Raw genomic sequence first — 16,962 nt, 5'->3', positions numbered from 1 at the left:
ACCCACACAAAGGCTAGACTTATAAGAATAAGGACATAAAAAAACAGGACTATTAGAATAAGTGCATTGAGGAATGTCCCTTTGACCAGTATTGTAATGTTCTAGGGGTAGAATACGTTCCATTTCCTTGTTGTTGTTGTTGTTGAATTTAAAGGAAGGGAGATGTCATATTACGTCATGCCACGTGCTCCCATCGGGCCTCGGGAGCTCGAGGCGGAACTGGAGCTATCCGCCATATTGTTAGCTCGTGTTGTTATGTTTTCAGCCGTTGCGTTATTAAATAACGAACTTACAAGACAGTATTGTGACAGGTTAGGCGAGAAAAATGGTTTATATGAAGAAAAGTTGACCCGCCTGGCCGGGTTGCCCTATCTGCCGAGGCGAGACAACTCGCCCATCCGAGTTGTCTGGCTCCCCGACGGGTTCGCGATCCTCTTGTGAACGGTTGGTTGAATTTTGCAAGAAATAAGTGTAAAGTTACAGGGTAACTTAGGCTGGGGGGAGGGGGGAGGGTTTTCTCGGGTACTGAGACATATATATATAAATGGGGCCTTTTAAAGGCGCGTAAAATTAAAGTGTAACACCGCCGTAAAGACACGTAAACCTACCGTGAAGCCCCCATTAAGGTGCCTTTTACGTTGAAGCATTTAGCGTGTGCATTTAGTGTGTTCAGGCGTGTGCAATAGTATACTTTAAATTAAAGTTAGATTAGAAGGAATGCACCCAACTAAATCGTTGCATTAGGCGATACTACACTAAGCCGTCTTCTTGTGAACTGTCCGCACACCCAGAACGACAACAAAACTAGAATTGTTACTGCAAATGCAGGCCGTCCAACCTCACGTTTCTAAAAAAGCGAAAAATTAATTCTCGGACACGTACGTAGTATTTATTCATGAAGGTCCATTAAAACGCCACGCGTTGCGTGAGTCCAAGGCGGAAAGAACCCTGGTAACTGAGTTTGAACTGACGCGGTGTTAGGCTGAGCAAAAAACCGTTAAGAATGAACGAATTATCATCGATTTAGAGCGTTAAATATTCCGAAATATGAACATTTTACAAGTAAGATTAATGCAACTAAGTCTGCTCTTATATTTTCACTGTGTTTTTAGGTGATTTCTACCGTTTTGTGATTTCTTTACCATCACTGTTATCGCAGTCCTTTCATAAGAACATAGCAGCCCAAGCTCACAATGCGAGGAATTATTATCTTTTTTTTTTTTTGAAATCTTTATGCGAACGTTCAGCGCGCGAAACGTGACACAGTTACCGCCGACATCTACTGTTACATAACGACCGAGTTTGGTTACCCGAAACGTGACCTTCGCCTTGCAGCATACGGTGGTGTTGTCTTACAACGGTTTGAATTTATAAAGGTTTGTATGGGGAAAAACGGTAATTAACCTGCGATGAACATACTATCATGAAGAGGTAGGAGGGTAGCAATACTCCTAGCCGTTTCACACAACCGACACAAGAGAACTACAACCCAATTGGGCTTTTGAAAAAGCTTTGCTCACTAGTTGCTTAGTTGCTTGCTTGCATACTTGCTTATTAATTGCCTACCTGTCAATAGCTTGCCGGATGGCATCCCTGCTTGCTTGCTTAGTTGCATGCATGCTTATTACTTTCCTACTTGCGTCCTTGCCTTCTTGCTTGCCTGTTTGCTTGCTTGCTTTCTCCCTCCCTCGCTCGCTCGCTCATTTGTTTGCTTGCTTGCTTGCTTGATTGTTTGCTTGCTTGTTCGCTAGTTTCTTCCTTGCTTGTTTGCTTGCCTACTTTCTCGCTCGCTCGCTTACTTGCTTGTTTGCTGCCTTGCTTTCTTGTTTCCTGCTTGCTTGTTTGCTTGCCTACTTTCTCGCTCGCTCGCTTACTTGCTTGTTTGCTGCCTTGCTTTCTTGTTTCCTGCTTCCTTGTTTGCTTGCCTACTTTCTCGCTCGCTCGCTTACTTGCTTGTTTGCTTCCTTGCTTTCTTGTTTCCTGCTTGCTTGTTTACTTAATTACTTTCTCGCTCGCTCGCTCGCCCAAGTTACTTCCTCGCTCGCTCGCGCGCTTGCTAGCTGGTTACTGGCTTACTGGCTTACTGGCCTACTGGCCTACTGGCCTACTGGCCTACTGGCCTACTGGCCTACTGGCCTACTGGCCTACTGGCCTACTGGCCTACTGGCCTACTGGCCTACTGGCCTACTGGCCTACTGGCCTACTGGCCTACTGGCCTACTGGCCTACTGGCCTACTCGCCTACTGGCCTACTGGCCTACTGGCCTACTCGCCTACTGGCCTACTCGCCTTCTCGCCTACTCGCCTACTCGCCTACTCGCCTACTCGCCTACTCGCCTACTCGCCTACTCGCCTACTCGCCTACTCGCCTACTCGCCTACTCGCCTACTCGCCTACTCGCCTACTCGCCTACTCGCCTACTCGCCTACTCGCCTACTCGCCTACTCGCCTACTCGCCTACTCGCCTACTCGCCTACTCGCCTACTCGCCTACTCGCCTACTCGCCTACTCGCCTACTCGCCTACTCGCCGACTCGCCGACTCGCCGACTCGCCGACTCGCCGACTCGCCGACTCGCCGACTCGCCGACTCGCCGACTCGCCGACTCGCCGACTCGCCGACTCGCTTACTCGCTCACTTTCTTACTTGCTCACTTGCTTACTTGCTTACTTGCTTACTTGCCTACTTGCTTACTTGCTTACTTGCTTACTTGCTTACTTGCTTACTTGCTTACTTGCTTACTTGCTTACTTGCTTACTTGCTTACTTGCTTACTTGCTTACTTGCTTACTTGCTTACTTGCTTACTTGCTTACTTGCTTACTTGCTTACTTGCTTACTTGCTTACTTGCTTACTTGCTTACTTGCTTACTTGCTTACTTGCTTACTTGCTTACTTGCTTACTTGCTTACTTGCTTACTTGCTTACTTGCTTACTTGCTTACTTGCTTACTTGCTTACTTGCTTACTTGCTTACTTGCTTACTTGCTTACTTGCTTACTTGCTTACTTGCTTACTTGCTTACTTGCTTACTTGCTTACTTGCTTACTTGCTTACTTGCTTACTTGCTTACTTGCTTACTTGCTTACTTGCTTACTTGCTTACTTGCTTACTTGCTTACTTGCTTACTTGCTTACTTGCTTACTTGCTTACTTGCTTACTTGCTTACTTGCTTACTTGCTTACTTGCTTACTTGCTTACTTGCTTACTTGCTTACTTGCTTACTTGCTTACTTGCTTACTTGCTTACTTGCTTACTTGCTTACTTGCTTACTTGCTTACTTGCTTACTTGCTTACTTGCTTACTTGCTTACTTGCTTACTTGCTTACTTGCTTACTTGCTTACTTGCTTACTTGCTTACTTGCTTACTTGCTTACTTGCTTACTTGCTTACTTGCTTACTTGCTTACTTGCTTACTTGCTTACTTGCTTACTTGCTTACTTGCTTACTTGCTTACTTGCTTACTTGCTTACTTGCTTACTTGCTTACTTGCTTACTTGCTTACTTGCTTACTTGCTTACTTGCTTACTTGCTTACTTGCTTACTTGCTTACTTGCTTACTTGCTTACTTGCTTACTTGCTTACTTGCTTACTTGCTTACTTGCTTACTTGCTTACTTGCTTACTTGCTTACTTGCTTACTTGCTTACTTGCTTACTTGCTTACTTGCTTACTTGCTTACTTGCTTACTTGCTTACTTGCTTACTTGCTTACTTGCTTACTTGCTTACTTGCTTACTTGCTTACTTGCTTACTTGCTTACTTGCTTACTTGCTTACTTGCTTACTTGCTTACTTGCTTACTTGCTTACTTGCTTACTTGCTTACTTGCTTACTTGCTTACTTGCTTACTTGCTTACTTGCTTACTTGCTTACTTGCTTACTTGCTTACTTGCTTACTTGCTTACTTGCTTACTTGCTTACTTGCTCGCTTACTTGCTTACTTGCTCGCGTGCTTGCTTGCTTGCTTGCTTGCTTGCTAGCTTGCTTGCTTGCTTACTTGCTTACTTGCTTTCTTGCTTGCTTATTTGCTTACTTGCTTGGTCCCTTAGGAACTGATTGGCTTTTCATAACAATGCTCCGTAGGCGGCCTGGACAAAAATCAGTCCTAGGGGACCGTGGAACAAAGTACCTGGCTTGTTGAGAACTATGCACTCCCTTCCCCAGGTCAGGGTCAATTTGGTCGACTGTGGTCGTTGCCTCCGGATGGCTAGCTTTCTTCGATTTAGAGCTTTGTAGCGTAAGCTGTGGAGATGAATTTGGCTTGGAATTTAACTGAAAAGGAGCGATGTCGATTACCGTTTTTCCCCACACAAACCCTTATAATTTCAAACCTTTGTAACACAACACCACCATATGCTGCAAGGCGAAGACCACGTTTCGCGTAACCAAACCCGGTCGTTATGTAATAGTAGATGTCGGCGGTAACTTTGTCATGTTTCGCGTGCTGAACGTTCGCATTAAGATTAAAGGAAAAATAATAAGTCCTCGCATTGTGAGCTTGGGCGACAGCTTGGGCCGCCTGAACACAGCGGTCAAACATCGGGCATGCGCAAATGGGTACATTTTTTGGCAGCGCGCGCCAATTTCCCGCTCAAAAATTTAAAGGAAAACATGGGAAACAACCGGTGTCACGCAAAATTTACGAAAAAAAAAAAATGAAAAGTTCATAGAAATCTGTAAAAGGAAAAGAAAGCAGGAAAAAGGAAAACTTAAGACTTTTCAGACACAAAGTTTATTAAGTTACCGGTATGCTGTTGATTTACCATTTTGTTTTGAGTCTTAAAATCCGTGTCATGTAACGAGCCAACGGCTTAGTATATTTTTATTTGTTTTTATTAATCATACGATGCGTGACGCCGGAAACGGACGACAAACGATGTGTAAAAGAAGGGAAAATGGGAGAAGAAAATGACAATTACAGTGATTCGGCTTCGCTCAGACGAACTGGAAATATTTTGGCAAGGACTGTTGGGATTCCATCCGGATCCTTGATTTGTTTGAAGCACAGGAACAAGATGAATCGAAACGACAAACGATGTTCATGTCCATCGTCATGGGGGCATAGATGGCCAAAATACCGATCCCAAACTGCCTGTACCAGGTCTTTGACCAGGTGGGAAAATCTTTTATAAACTACAAACCTGGGAAAAACTGGTGCACTAAATGCAAAAAAATTCAAGGAGCACGGAAAATAAAAAAATACATACCACGGAAAAGAAAGACCTGCAACAAGCAGAAGGTAGAACAATTTTTAACTCTCAAGTTATTTCTGTTAGCTCTCGTTGTACACGCTAAAACATAAACAAATATATAAATAACGAGGAAAATGTCATTTATAGGATACCGATGACCCGCGAAAAGAACAGTGTCATGAAAATATTTTGGCCGCCGTTTAGTTGCTCCATTGCTCGCACATGCGCAGACGTTTGACCGCTGTGTTGGCCGCCTGTGAGCAACCTTGTGAGTACCCGATCCCCAACAAGGAATCAGCGGTCTTCACGTTGGGTACCAGGTTCTCTCGGTTCTTCCGCCATTTTTGCCAATTCGTTGGAATTTGTATCGAACTCGAGCTCTGTTTTAGAGGGCCAAAATCCACTCTACCTTCGCTCCGTCACCGTGCAAGGGAAGTTTTCCGTTACCCAGACGCTGAAGATAGCGATTAGAGTCAACAACAACAATAGGTAAGCAATTTTTGCATAATTTGAACGACTAGCGTGAAATAAGGTCAAGATACAGTTTCGATTCGTTTTGCCTTTGGTTGTGAATATGTCATTGTCTAAGCTTACATTGCTTGTGGAATCGGCTTTGGGGATGTTTAACTACAGTGCATAAAGACAAGACCAGTTGTAATACTACTTGTGTTCGTTGAGCTTTACAATCAGTTATTATCTGTTCTCGATAAGTGCATACAACAATTGTTATTGGCTTACATGTATGCACTTTATGACCCCTTAATTTGATGGATGCTCTTGTAAGGTTATGTTTCCCTCTAATGTGAATGCTAGTAAGCTAAAATGTAATGTGCCGTCTTCAGCAGATAAATTTCTTTTATGCTAGTGTAAGTATTCTGGAGGTATTGAAGTCTCTACAGTTGTACCTTCATGCAAATTACAGTATGCTGTTATACACAACTGTACATGCACATTGCTCCCATTGGTACTGATAATAAGGCAAATGTTGTGGAATTTCTTTCACAGAAAAAAAACTAAGATGCTTTATAAAGAGGTATACATGTACCTCAAACTGTCATGAAAACTACATCCGGCTTGAAAAAAAGGAAGAGTAACTTGGCCAGGCAGGAAAATCTACTTGTCTTGAACGACACAGGATTAGTCAATTGATAATATTTGATAACAATCAATTGAAATTAGTCAATGATATCAGAAATCAATAAAAGGATTCGTCATGAGTAATCGATTAAGATCAATTATTTTTTCAATAAGCATTATTGACTTTGCTGTTACTAGCTTACAATGTATCTTTTGAACAAAAATGAACAAAAGATATAAATTGAACTATGAAATCATGAGTACAACTGCATAAAAAACTTAACATTGTATCTTGTAAACAGAATAGAGGGGGACGTAAGGGGGGTCCGAAAACCGCAAAACCGCACAGATATACGCCAAAAAAAACCGCAAACCGCATCGGATTTTTTCCCGAATACCGAAACCGCCCGTATATAGAGGCCACAATATGAAAGCTGACGTTAGCAAGACTTGTGATATATTCTGATAACATTGTACGTTAATATTAAACATACCATCATAACGCTAACGGTATATTGTACTACACTATTATACTCTGTTTAGTACTAACCAAATGCAAAGTATGTGGGTCATGTACTTGAACGAGTATTGATATCTCCCTTGACTTTGAAAAACTCTGTCACTGATCCTGTACATCTTGCATTGGGTGACTGATTACCTTGGACGACCCTGTGCTACTTGTGGAACGCGGAATAAATGTTACTTCTGGAATTGTGACCTTCTTGTCTCCTAAAGAGTTCACGTTCGGTGGAGAAGACGATTGTTTACCTTACGACAAAACTTGTTCTTTTTTTCTGAAATTCTCCCCTTCCTTTCCTTCTTCATAGAAGATTGCCACGCAATTAATTACTACGTCCTCTTCGCTTTCATTTGCGACCTCGGCAACCTCGACGACCTCAGTTGCCATTGTCGCGCACTGAATAATCAAAGCAACGAGAACACGAGGCTGTACGGCTGTACGAGCTAACATCCGGCATGGAATTTCAAGAAGTCGACGCATCATTGGCCAAAACGACCAAAACGGTTAATCAAATTAAGTATTAGCTGGGAAAGGGCGTAATTGCAAAACAAAGAGTTAAATTGTAAGCTGATGTAATGAACCCCGCTTGCAGAACAACCTGATGCCGACCGCCTGCCGACCGTCCTAAAGAGTGTTATCACCGCAGACATTTTTTTTTCACCGAAAACCGGGACTTAAAGGCTGTAATAACCGCAAACCGCTTAGTGTTTTGAAACCGCAATACCGCGAGTTAAAACGAAAATTACCGCAAAACCGCACCAAAAATAACGCAAAACCGCATCACCGCAAACCCTTACGCCCCCCTCAGAATATCTTGCAGGCACTAATGTATCGGGGACTATGGTTTGGGAGTCTTAGGTACTAAGTGCCTTTGAAATCTACATGAAAAAAAGTTACAATGAAACATTGTGTTGAGGGACACAGGTTTTCTACAGTTAATGTGAACTAACAAAGAGAAACCAACTGAAAAAATCAAATCGATAACTTGAAACTTCTCTAGCATGTCAGTATGAATCTTTATCAAATGATTGATAACACTGATAACACTTACATATCTCCATTTATTAATTTATACCAATAGTAGCCATAAGAATGCCATTTTTAGTGCATTAGACCAAAAAACAGCCGTCCCACCTCTCTAGAGATCAAAAAAATACCCTCGCCGGGCCCCAACTCGAAAAACCCGATTTTCAGGCCTCTTAGAGCATGTTCCATTTTAAGCCCTCTCGTGAGCAAATTTCATGTCTCCCACCCCGCCAGAAATCAAAAAAATCCTTCTGCCAAAAAATCTTCGCGGACTCGGCTCGTGACCAAGAAATACTCCTGCCACCCCTCCAGAAATCAAAAAAATCCTTCTGCCAGATTGGTCAGTGGTTATCTCAAGGATCTGGCTGGATAATCGATAAAATTAATGATCATTATTTGAATATTGTTAAATATAAGCCAATGAAGGGAAAATCATATATCCAACTTCCAAAAGAATTAAGACATCATATGAAAGGTCTTATAAACTTACAAAATAAAGATAATAAATGTTTCAGATGGTGTCATATCAGACATTTAAATCCACAAGAAGTTAATCCAGAAAGAGTTAAAACAAATTGATAGAGAGTATGTGAAACATTTAGATCATTCTAATGTTGAATTTCCTGTTAAAGTCAATGGTTATCATAAAATTGAGATACAAAATGATATCAACATCAATGTCTTTGTTAATAAGTAATGAAGAAAATTAACATTATGTATTAATCAAAGACTTTAATGGATTCATGCTTAATCAAAATAAACACCAACATAAACAACATTTTTGCATGCCTTGTCTTCAACATTTTTCATCAGAGATATTCTTAATAAACATAAAACTGATGGTATAGTAATCAATGGTGAATAAGCAATGAAAATGCCAGAAAAAGGTGAAAAAATAATGTTTAAAAATCATCATAGACAATTAAAAGTACCATTTGTTATATATACAGATTTTGAAGCTAGAAAACACAGAAAAAGTTGATTCAAAAACATACAGATTGTGCATATGGTTATAAAGTAGTATGTTGCTGTAATGATAAATACACAAAACCAGTTCCGTCTTTTAGAGGTGAAAATGCAGTTCATACATTTATGGAGAAAATGTTAGATGAAGTGAAATACTGTAGAAATACCATCAAATACAAATTCAATAAACCTGTGAAAATGGCTGATGGAGATAAGAATAATTTTAAACAAGCAAAAGAATGTCATATTTGCGATAAAAAATATAGTAAAACAGATAAAAGAGTACGAGATCATTGTCTTGTTACTGAAAAATATAGAGGTTGTGCACATGAGAGTTGTAATCTTAATTTTAAATTAACCGATAAGATACCAGTCATATTTCATAATCTTAGAGGTTATGAGAGCCATTTTATAATGCAACAAATAGGTGAAAAAGTTAAAAATCATAAATACATTGATAAGAAAGGAGAAGAAAAAGAAATGTTGATAAGTGCAATTCCAAATAATATGGAAAAATATATGGCATTTATGCTAGGTCACAATTTAGTGTTTACTGATAGTTTTCAGTTTATGAGTTCTAGTCTTGATAACGTAGTGAGTAATTTACCAAGAGAGTCATTAAAACATACATCTGAAGTTTTCAAAGGAAAAGCACTGGATCTAATGTCAAAGAAAGGCATTTATCCTTATGATCATATGGATTCATTTGAAAAGTTTAATGAAACAGAATTACCTTCAAAAGAACAATTTTATAGTATTCTCAATGATGAACATATTTCTGAAGATGATTATAAGCATGCTAAAAAAGTTTGGAAAGGATTTAATCTCAAGAATATGGGAAAATATCATGATCTATATTTATTGTCTGATATTCTGTTACTATCTGATGTTTTTGAAAATTTCAGAAAAACACGTTTTGAATATTATAAAGGTGATCCTGCTCATTATTTTACTTCTCCTGGTTTATCATGGGATGGTATATTGAAAATGACTGATATTAAATTGGAACTGATGAATGATATTGATATGTTCCAGTTCATAGAGTAGGGTATGCGGGGTGGTACTTCCTATATCGCTCACAGATTTGGTCAAGCAAATGATAAATATATGAAAGATTATGATAAAACAAAACCTTCAAAATAGATCACTTATCTTGATGCAAATAATCTCTATGGTTATGCGATGTCACAATATCTTCCAACCGATAAATTCAGATGGATGACAGAAAAAGAAATTGATAAATTAGATCTTGCTAAATATACTGAAGAAAGCAAGACAGGTTTTATTGCTGAAGTTGATTTGGATTATCCAAAAGAATTACATGATTTACATAATGATTTTCCATTAGCTCCTGAACAAGTTAAAGTAACGGAAAATATGCTATCAGACTACTGCAAAGAAATAAAAGACAGATTCAATATATCTATTGGACAAGTTTATAAATTGATACCTACATTGAACAATAAAGAAAGATACGTACTACATTACAGATATTTGGATTTATATCTTGATTTAGGATTAAAAATAACAAAAGTACATAGAGTTCTTCCATTCAATCAATCTCCTTGGCTAAAACCGTATATTGATTTTAATACGGAAAAAGGAAAAGAAGCAAAAAATTCATTTGGAAAAGATTTCTTCAAACCGATGAATAATTCAGTATTTGGGAAAACTATGCAAAATTTAAGAAAAAGAGTAGATGTTCGATTAGTAACTGATGAACAACAACATATTAAATTAGCAAGCAAACCAACTTATGTATCATCCAAAATTTTAAATAAAAATTTAGTTGCCGTTCATAAAATCAAAGAAACGTTAAAATTGGGTAAACCAGCATATATTGGAATGTCTATATTAGATATATCAAAAACATTAATGTACGATTTCTATTATAATTATATCAAAAAGAAATACAAAAATAAAGCACAATTATTATTTACAGATACTGACTCTTTCACATATGAAATTAGAACAAAAGATATTTATGAAGACTTTTGGAAGGACAAAAGTAAGTTATCCAGAAGATAGTAAATTCTATGATAAATCTAATAAAAAAGTGATTGGTAAGTTCAAAGATGAGGCAGCAGGTCAAATCACAACTGAATTTGTTGGTCTCAGAAGTAAGATGTATTCATATATTAAAGAAAATGGAGAAAATAATAAAACAGCAAAAGGTATCAAAAATAGTAATCAAAAAGAATATCAATCATACTGATTATAAAAATACGTTATTCAATGGTACACAAATGTATCATAGAATGAAAACAATAAGGTCAGATCATCACATAATCGGATCTTACGAATTGAACAAAGTTTCACTATCATGTTTTGATGATAAAAGACATCTTCATGATGATGGTATTAATTCTTATTCAATTAAATCAGCAGTAACTTCGGCTGAAGTTTTTGGTTCATCAATCAAATCATTCTCCAATTTTGGAAAATCTTTGGTGATGTTCAAATTTCTTTGATGTAGTCTAGTGCTGAGGTGTCTGTATTTACCTGTCATCTTATAATTTTTGTTGTTTAAACAAACAGTGCAGTACCATAGTGGATTATACTTCATCATTATTAGTGTAGATAATTTTCATATATATTACTTGAACAATAATCTTTTCAATTTCTTCCAAAATGATTCTTTTTTGAAAACAAAGTAGAACATTTTATTCGGAAATTTACTTGATACAAATGAGTATACTTCAGACTTGTTCATATAATATTGATACATAATTTTGATCTATTCTAATAATATGAGTCAATCATGGGGAACAAGTCAATCAAGCCAAAGTATAAGCCAATCGAGCCAGTTAAACCAATCAAGCCAAAGTACAAGCCAAAGTCTAAGTCAGTCATGCCAATCAAGTCAGAGTTCAACCTGGGATTCTCAATCTTCGGGTGAAGAATGGTTACCATCAGATTACGAAGAATCTGATTCCGATTAAAATTATAAATACAAAACAATTTATATATATATATATATATATATATATATATATATATATAATAAAAAGTTAAGATGCTTCGAGCCAACAGGGATGCCACGCGCCAGAAGGATCCAAAAGGATTCGTAGTCCAAACCTCGAGTAATGAAATTTGTAGGCAATTGTGGAAAACGAGGACGGACAACTTCGAGCAAAAAAAATATATATATATATACAGTAAAAAATCTAAGAAATCTAAAAAAAGGTTTAAAAAACCTGATAAAGGTCTTTGACCGAAACGTTTCTTTTTATTAAATTTTTAAACCTTTTTTTAGATTTCTTAGATTTTTTACTGTATATATATTTTTTTTTTCGCTCGAAGTTGTCCGTCCTCGTTTTCCACAATTGCCTATATATATATATATATATATATATATATATATATATATATATATATATTGGGGTGAAACTGAGTGAAACAAATAAGTTTAATTGTGGAGATGTTATCCACGAAGAAATGATCAAAGTGGAATATATAGATTGTCCATTCTGTGATCAAGAATTAAAAGGTAGGTAGGTAGGTAAAACTTTATTTATGCAGGGTGGCCCATTCAGCACAGTGGCTGGTATCCAGAGGGGCCCTGCTAAATACAATTTCTAAAAATATAAAATGTCTAATAGTTTAAAATAGTTATAAAAATAGAGTTAAAAAAAAAACTAATGTATAGTAGTTGAAATAGTTATATAAAAAGAGTTTAAAAAATTGAAACGAGTTACAAGCATGAACTGTTAGGGAAAAAAATAGATATCATAAATTAGATGCCATAAATAAAATGGGCTTTAACAAGATTTTTAAAAGAGGAGAGTGATACAGCTTGTTGGATTTTACAAGGTAGAAAACAACCAACGACTAAAATAACTTCATGTTGTGAAAAACAAGACACGATAAATAACAAAAGTACAAATGTATGCTGCAGTTGTGGTACAGTAAGTGGTTATGATATAGCCAGTGAATACAGTGATTTTCATGAAAACAAGTACAAGATTGTGAATAAATCAGTTAACCAAAGAAAATATCATTTAGAAAATGTGCTAAACGATATTACAAGTAAAAATGGATGGCAATTATCCGTAAACAATAAAAATAGAATACATGATATTTTCCGAAAAATAGATAAGATAATGCCACAAATTAATGGTAATCGTAAACGAATGATTAACATTAATTTTATTCTAAAAAAAATTCGAATCGTTGGATTCACCGACTAATAATATACCAATAACAAAGTCAGAAAAAACTTTGCTAATGTATGTATATTACTGGAATAAAATGATTAAATCTTTTTCAGTTGTGAATAATTTATTGTATTTATTCTCAAATTTGTCGTATCCTTCGACTCATATCTATTATAATTTCATCGACAACTTTGATGTAGTCTAGAAATCGTTCATCATCGAATACTAATCCTCTCAGAAATGACCTTATGTCAGTCAATATTTTTTCGTATGAAGTGTAAGAAACTTTACACATTTCAATCTTTCTTTTGCAACTTTTGGCTTCTGTGAACGTGCTCAAAATAAGATCAACACCTGATTTTCTCCCAAGAACAATGGTATTTAGTGTTGCAGATCCCACTATTGTTCCTGTTGCTATCAATCCAACAGATCCGATTTTACACGCCAGGTCCATTTTTTAGCGCAGAGTGCACTATTGGGACGGTTATGGGAGCTGCCTGGCGCTACGGCACTATGGCGCTATGGCCATATGACCCTATGGCACTAAGGTGTAAACTTTAATGTTTTGTTTAATTAATTAATTTCAGTTAATTAATTAGTCCAGAGGCAAGGAAGTGGTGGGGGTGGGGTGGGAAAGGTATATGTGTACTCTACGTAAAACATGTTCCATCGCCGTCAGTTAGGTATAAACATCGCAAAGCTATATATTTGTTTCAGGTAACCCTTTCTCTCCTTGTGGTACCATTCTCTTTAGAACAAAACCAATTTGCTCTAAACCCATGAGTAGAGTAGTTAGCGTCCGTGGCTTCTATATTAGGTGGAGGATACAGTGCATACGGAATCACGCGAAAATTTTGAGTGGTTTTCCTTATGGTAGAACTCAACATGTAAGATGCATGCGTTCTAACATCTTTAGTGTTATACACTATCTTTCCACGCGGTATTTTAAATGTCATGTCATGTGACCAAGGACGGCAGTTATTTTTCAGGTAGCGCCAATTGTCCCTTTTTATTGCAAAAGTGAAACGTTACCGTGGCTGCGTAGCTTTTAGAATTACACACAGGTCGGTTCAACAAATATCACCTGCTGTTTTCAGTCTACAATAGTGTGCTTGCCAGGGTTCAAATGTTTATGCTTCTCCTTATCAGCTTGTTTATTTCTTGCCTTAATTGTGTCTGTAAGAGAGACCAAAAAGTTCCCAAGTTAGTGGCTTTAACACTCCGCAAATTGTCAATTTGTGACAAAAGAAACCAGGAATGTGCTTAAATATTGCTGCAGACTCCGCGGCGCCCAATGGAAGTGCAAATTGATTTAATCAGTCTTTGAGGAGACTCATTCATATCGGCCAAATAGCGCTGTTTATCTTCTATACTTTTCGTTGAAACGTTTCTCAGCCATCAATATCGTTGTGTGTTAATTTTGAATCGTTTTATTGTTAACAACAAAGGTGGCAACAGAAAAAGAAAGTGGTATTTCGTGACTATCTGATAATTAAATTAGTTCTTGTTCATCGGTAAAAATTCGCAGTTTAGTAAACCAACATCGTTTCTGTTCCGTTTCTTCATCACTACATTAGATATTTAACTTTCTTTCATTTATCTCCAACAAACAAGCACATCTTCCGTGTGTTTTGAATAAAACAAGGGTTTCATATTACATGCGTTTGCGAGGAAAACAAAAGTATCAAGTTGCAAAGTTGACGTGAAGAGCTTAATTGTCACGTTTGCTGCTTCAACGTATTATTGATTTAATATGAACTAAAATCAACGTAAAACACCAGTAGCGATTAATTTGTACGTAATTTTTGGACCTTGAATGAAAATACAACCTTGAAACATACACACTGCAAAGGGGAAAAGCCCTAGCAGACTACCAAGGTAGACACAAACCGGAAGTGAACCGAGCAGGGGTGAGTACTTATGGGACTACCGTACCAGAGCTATCAATTGAAAGGCCGCGTGCAGGAACGTCCCCTAGATTTTTTGGCCATTTTGAAAGTGCTCAAAAATAGCTGAATTTTGGCATGTGGGCTTCGTTTTACCCGAGAAACATTGCTCTGAAGGTTTTTTTTTGGCTGGGGCGCTCTTCGCTCTCGAGAAATAACGTATGCAAAAAAAAACTAAGTTTTCCAAGCGGCATCTTTTGGAGATCTTTTGTTCAACAACAAAAAAAAGAAACCTTCTTGTCATTTTGTTGAACAGCAAACAGGCAGACTGTTTATGGTGTATTCCACTGAATCTTAGCTGTCTTAAAGTCAAAGGAAAATAGTGTATAGAGCGGAAATCTGGGAACAGATGTTTACATCGGTTATTGTGACGTGAACACAACACGTGAATCGATCGAGCGTCAAACGAAATACCATCGAACAAAAAAGAGATGTGCCACATTAGAGCTCTGTCAACTAATATCTTAAGCATTGTGTTAAAGTACCTTGTATGCCTGCCTGGTGGTTCAGAGGCATCATAAAGCCTCGATAAACCCGTAAGTCATGATCACGTTTTAAAGAATCAAAATCTGTTCTGAAACTTCGAAGGCAGCTGATATACCGTAACCGTGTTATCGGCGTTCGAAGTCAGATCGAGCCAGGCAGCAAAGTCCAAGAGCAGTTCTTGCCCAAGAAAAATACCCTTTGGTGAGTCGTGGGCCAATTGCCAAGCGTTGCTAGCGTCAAAGTTTAGAAAGCGAGAACTGGTTTTAGAGTTATAAAATTTGTCTTGTATCGACCGCCATGTTTTCCCGCGTACGAGGTGTAAAGACCCTTCCCGGCATGCATTGCGATCACGTTCTGCGTACGTTTCTCGAACTGGTAACTAGATTGTTTCGGTTTTTTTCATTTAAACATAATAACGGCCAACAAGTAGCGATCGATTGTAAAAAAATCAACTTTTTTGACATTATTTTTTTATTTTTTTCCAGTTTTCTTCATCAAATTCCAGAAAATCACCAATTTGTACACTTCATAAGTATTCTGGCTTGATTTTGTATTAATTTCTGTTCTTTTTTGACTTTTTGAGAAAAAAGTAAAATCCAAGCTGGCGGATCCAAGCTGGCGGGTCAAATAATGTCATTTGACATCATATGACGTCACAACCAATGATTATGGTATCATTTTGTAGACCAAGTTCAGGGTTATCTAATCGATGTAAATTTGTTTCGCTGTGCTTTAACAGAACGAAAACCCAAGGGGATTCCATTCACTTTCCCCTTGTACCACGGTGGGGGTAAGAGTTAGCTTGTACATCTGCGGGTTAAATAGCAGTGCAAAGCACCCAAATTCTATTCGTAAAATCTAAATATGTGAATGAACAGCTGTGAGTTTTTCTCGGCCTATCTTGCTTTTTAGATTACTCTTGACACCCTGCTCAATCATTACAGGTCATTAACACTTGATCTTGCAATTGATTATTCTCAACTCTTACTTTACATTCGGCATACAAACTCATCAATCCTGAGAAGTATTCTTTGCTGAAACTATTGTTTGCCCTCATTCCGAGTTCAAAAAAGCCTTGAGATATTGATTTTGCTGCATCAGGCATGCAAGTAAATCTTGTTAAACACGTATATAATGCTTGAACTGTAAGATTGAGCTTCAGCTAGCATTTTTCTTCTGAAAGTTCCTATATTGAATTAACAGCAGATAAATTTTATACCTCAAAGATGTTAGCACTAAATATGATAAATAATCGCATATCTGCGAGTAAGATGTGTGAAAAAAATTGCAATTCTGAGAAAAAATTGAGCCTTGAGAAGATCTAGTAGCTGAAATTATCTGAAAAACCTAGCGTCCAAGCGAGCACACATGGCAACATACATGGCACCAGTGCCTTAGGTTTAGCAAGGTTTGGCCCTGGTTGAACTTTTTGAATTTTTTTAGGCACTCAAGAAGCTTGAGTGTTTCTTGGCTATCGTTTTCTTTTCTACTCAGTAACCTCCTGTGTACATCTGTAGCTCCATAGCACTGTGATATAAGTAATTTGTTGTTTCTGGTCACAAGACTGTGTTGCATATTCCTCAGACCCATCCCTTTG

At 37.5% G+C, this 16,962-nt stretch overlaps 2 long non-coding RNA genes across 2 annotated transcripts in view; one reads left to right on the top strand and one right to left on the bottom strand.

Moving 5' to 3' along the window:
* The window catches only part of LOC149110717 (uncharacterized), an 18,706-nt gene extending 16,864 nt beyond the window's left edge, over positions 1–1,842 (bottom strand). The window contains exon 1 of the long non-coding RNA XR_016207781.1: positions 1,637–1,842. This is a non-coding gene — a long non-coding RNA (uncharacterized LOC149110717). The remainder of the gene's footprint in view (positions 1–1,636) is intronic.
* LOC149110716 (uncharacterized) overlaps positions 1–16,962 on the top strand; it is an 80,044-nt gene that overhangs the window by 22,275 nt on the left and 40,807 nt on the right. The gene's annotated exons all lie outside the window — the stretch shown is intronic.

Source organism: Orbicella faveolata, unplaced genomic scaffold (genome assembly GCF_042242905.1).
Source record: "Orbicella faveolata isolate gen_17 unplaced genomic scaffold, um_ofav_v1 contig_24, whole genome shotgun sequence".
Taxonomy (NCBI): Eukaryota; Metazoa; Cnidaria; class Anthozoa; order Scleractinia; family Merulinidae; genus Orbicella; species Orbicella faveolata.
This window is presented reverse-complemented; position numbering and strand designations above follow the sequence as displayed.